Consider the following 4,847-nt stretch of genomic DNA (forward strand, 5'->3'; position numbering starts at 1 on the left):
GTAAGAAGGGCTGTATAAATAAATTTGATTTGATTTGACAGACGATTTTTACACGTTACGCGCTTCAGCACTCAGTGGTCCTGTTCTGTGGGCTTTTGTGGCCTACCATTACATACGTGACTGAGCCATTGTTGCTCTTAGAAGTATCCACTTCACAATAACAGCACTTACAGTTGTCAGCGAAGCTCTAGTACTTGTTGGAAAGGTGGCATCTTATGACGGTGCCACGTTGAAAGTCACTGAGCTCTTCAGTAAGGCCATTCTACTGCCAATGCCTATGGAGATTGCATGGCTGTGTGCTCGATTTTATACACCTGTCAGCAATGGGTGTGGCTGAAATAGCCAAATCAACTAATTTGAAGGGGTGTCCACATACTTTTGAATATATAGTGTATCTTGTCCATAGACTGATTACAGGGTAAGGAAACCAATGTGTCATTTTGTAATTTGGGTGAACTATCCATTTAATAATGATGGCTTTACAAGTATCTGTGTCACATAAAAGGAAGTAACTTGACAATATTAATCAGACAAAAGTGATACTCCAACTCAGTGCGTAGACCAGGGGTAGGTAACCCTGGTCCTGGAGGGCCACAGGCGCTTCATGTTTTTGATTTACCTGACATGGAAGAGCAGTTGTGTTGAATTTAGGCAATCACTGAACTGATCAATTATCTCAGTTGGTCCAGTGTGGTGCCTAGTTGGAACAAAATCCTGCAGTACCTGCATCACTCTAGGAACAGGGTTAGGAACAGGGTAGCCTACCCCCGGCGTGGACTCTCAAAGCCTGTGGTGAAAACAATGTGTTCTCACTGCATGGTATGGGCGAGTATCTTTCCGGTATTATGATTATCCCTAAAGGGCTTTGACTGTCTGGTGATACTAGTCTTAACCACATTATTCTACATGCAAGGTATAGCTATACCGTCCTGTGTCACGCAATGTGCCCTCCCTCCTTCGTCTGTTCTTTTGCATGCCTATGTATTTTGGAATTGGAACATAAACAGAGAACATATCATCAGCATGTTCCAGCCTTCTTGTGTGTCATAAACAATACTCTTTCTGCGAATTATTGTCCACTGACATGAGTCCACAGATGCCAAACTTTGTTTTCATACAATTGTGCTTTTTTCCTCTGTCATGTTTGAATATGGTGAGGTGGAGGCAGAGGGGGGTAGACTGACAGAGGAGGTTCTGGTTCCATATGATGCTTAGATGGGTGGGTGTGGGTGGTGGAGGGTTTCAAGTTAGCAGGTACATTTAATGATATAACCCACTAGAGCGTGAACTGACTCATGTTGATTGGTAAAATAATAAAGCTTAGCTATGACAGCATAGCCAGAAAACTCCCAGTAAATACACTTTTCATGGTGTACAGGCCTGGTCATTTTTGAGCGAGTGTGACTGTGTAATGCATACAAAGAGGGAAAGCATACACTCTTTGTGTAACGATTCTCGTGGGCTGAAGGAAGAGTGGACCAAGGTGCAGCGTTTAAAGTGTTCATAATTTAATCCAAAAAACAAATCGAACAAAAACAACAAACAGGAGAACGAAAGCGAAACAGTTCTGTCTGGTGCAGAAACACAAAAACAGAAAACAACTACCCACAAAACACAGGTGGGCAAAGGTTACCTAAGTATGGTTCTCAATCAGAGACAACGATAGACAGCTGCCTCTGATTGAGAACCACAACCGGCCAAACACATAGAAATAGACAACATAGAACAAAAACATAGAATGCCCACCCCAACTCACGCCCTGACCAACCAAAATAGAGACATAAAAAGGATCTCTAAGGTCAGGGCGTGACACTTTGGCCAAGTTCCTTATGTATAAAGGGGAGAGAGTGGTTACTTAATACAGGAATGACTGTGATCTGTTAAAGGGACAATCTGCAATTGCTACATCAATTGTTTTACTTTTAAATTCATGATATATAGCCATTTATTCTTGAAGAATATAACTTATAAATGCCTCATGAGCTTAGTTCAACTGTCTAACCCCATCAGAACCCAAAATATAATCTTGATTTACTCCTTTGTTTGTAAACAATGCAATTGTAAAGGTATAGCCTCAAAACATGGTTAAAACTGTCATTTTGAATGGTCATGAATGGTCAGTCCTGGCATCTATACACTCAGAAAAAAAGGCTACAGTATATGTTCCCTGGAGTACAAAAAGATAAAAATACACATAATGTACTTTGAGGAACACATTGATCTCACATGGTACTGTTCGGATATGCGGCTGATCTAGTATAATGGTACATTTGTGTACTGAACATTTTTAATATAAAGGTACAATCATCACACACAAAAAGGGGTACGGTGAAGGTAGATTTCTGGTTCCCAGAGTACAAATGTATTTTGTATACCCTCAAGGGTGCACGAATGATTCTTGATGGTACTGATCGGTACATTTTCTTAGCAAAAAAGGTACAAATTGACAATGTACTGAAGAAAGGTACTTTAGATATTTGTACCCACCATAAGGTACAATGATGAATCCACCTGTGCCATCTTTTTGACACGATTTAAATATTGTAACAGAAGGGCCTCATTATATTGGAGGCGTGGTTTAGTGGGGGCGTGGTTTTCAGTTAGTTATTTTTCACCACCCATGAGTGATAGTGTTGTAACAGTTTAAGTGGTCTGTTTATGTAAACGCTGCAACTTTTTGCGCGACCCGACCAAATTCACAAAGATAGGTCAGTTATAGATCTGTTATTCTCATTGAAAGGAAGTCTAAGAAGCGGTAGATCTTTTCTATGTGTGCTATTTCTATGCTTCCCGTTCTTACGTTTTGTTTTTGCGTCTTTTACTTTTAATTTTGTACACCAGCTTCAAACAGCTGAAAATAGTTTGGTTTATTAAAAAATATATTTCACAGTGGTTTAGAAGGTACAATGATTCTCTGCATTGGTTGTTTCGTCACATAAACTGAAATTAGGTGAACTATTTTAATTTTAGCAACCAGGAAATGGCGGAGCGATTTCTGCATATTGCACTTTTAAAGCTGCAATATGTAACTTTTTGGGCAACTCGACCAAATTTTCATAGAAATGCGAGTTTTTGATCTGTCATTCTCATTGAAAGCAAGTCTAAAAAGTGGTAGCTAGATCTGTTCTATGTGCTATATTTCTATGCTTGCTGTTCTTAAGTTTAGTTTTTGTATCTTTTACTTACGGTTTTACACACCAGCTTCACACAGCTGAAAATATAATATTTTTGATTATTGAAACAATATATTTCACAGTGGCTTAGATGGTACAATGATTCTCTATTTCATAAATTGCTTGTTTTGTCACATAAACTGAAATTAGGCAAACTATTAGAATTTTAGCATCCAGGAAATGGCGGAGCAATTTCTGCATATTGCACCTTTTTTAAATAAAGTTTGAGGATGTCTGCTGCCATAAGGCTGACATAAGACCATTTGACAATAAAGAGCTATAATTAATATTGTAGCGACCTTAACCCAGCACTGGGTGACCTTATCAAGAGGTACAGATCTCTTGGTGTAATGGTTAAGGTGTTGACTTGACAGTTGCTGGATTTACAGCAGAATCTTTCCACAACAGATTATTGTCAGACTAACATTCTGATGCCTCCTCATCAAGACTCAACTCTTAGGGCTAGGGGGCAGTGTTTGGAAGTTCGGATGAATGACATGCCCAAAGTAAACTGCCTGTTACTCAGGCCCAGAAGCTAGAAGCTAGGATATGCATATAATTGGTAGCATTGGATAGAAAACACTCTGAAGTTTCTAAAACTGTTAAAATAATGTCTGTGAGTATAACAGAACTGATATGGCAGGCGAAAACCCGAGGAAAATGCATCCGGAAAATGTTTTTTTGAGGTCACAGTCCATTTCAATGCTTGTCTATGGGATATTCAAAGGAATTCCTCCCATATTGCAGTTCCTATGGCTTCCACTAGAAGCCAGTCTTTAGAAAGGGTTTCAGGCTTGTTTTTTGAAAAATTAACGAGTAGTTGTAGTTTTTCCAAGGTGTCTCTCAGAAATGTAGTCTTGTTGCACGCGTGAATGAGGTGCGCGCTCTTCGTTATTTATCTTCCCTATTGAACATACTATTCTCTATCTTAAATTTTATAGTTTATTTAGATATTAGAGTACCTGAGGATTAATTAGAAACATGGTTTGACTTGTTTGGACGAACTTTACTGGTAACTTTTTTAATTTGTTTGTATGCATGTTGAACGAGTGGATTACTGAATCAAGCGCGCCAACTAATCAGAAATGTTTGGGATATAAAGAAGGATTTTATCGAATAAAACATTTCTTGTGTAGCTGGGACCCTTGGGATTGCAAACAGAGGAAGATCTTCAAAGGTAAGTGATTTATTTTATCGCTATTTGTTACTTTTGTGACGCCTGTGCTGATTTGGAAAAGTATTTTGGTGTGGGGCGCTGTCCTCAGATAATCGCATGGTATGCTTTCGCCGTAAAGCCTTTTTGAAATCTGACAACGCGGTTGGATTAACAAGAAGTTAAACTTTTAAATGATGTAGGACACTTCTATGTTCATGAATGTTTAATATTACAATTTTGTCATTTGAACTTGGCGCGCTCCAGCTTCACCGGATGTTGTCGATTTTGATCCCGGTAACGGGATCCGTGCGCTATTTAAGAGAAGACTTTGTGATATCTGAACTGCTTAATTTATTCACCTGAGCCTTTAGCCATTTACTTTCTAATGATAAACATTACTGTGTTGATATGCAGAGAGAACAAATGATGGGTTACAGTAGCATCTGTGTCAAGTTTAGTTGTAATGGCAGTTGGGTTTCACTCTACACATTTTAAAAGCAAGAATGATGTGCCTTCTT

The sequence above is a fragment of the Salvelinus namaycush genome, chromosome 12, assembly GCF_016432855.1.
Source record: "Salvelinus namaycush isolate Seneca chromosome 12, SaNama_1.0, whole genome shotgun sequence".
Taxonomy (NCBI): Eukaryota; Metazoa; Chordata; class Actinopteri; order Salmoniformes; family Salmonidae; genus Salvelinus; species Salvelinus namaycush.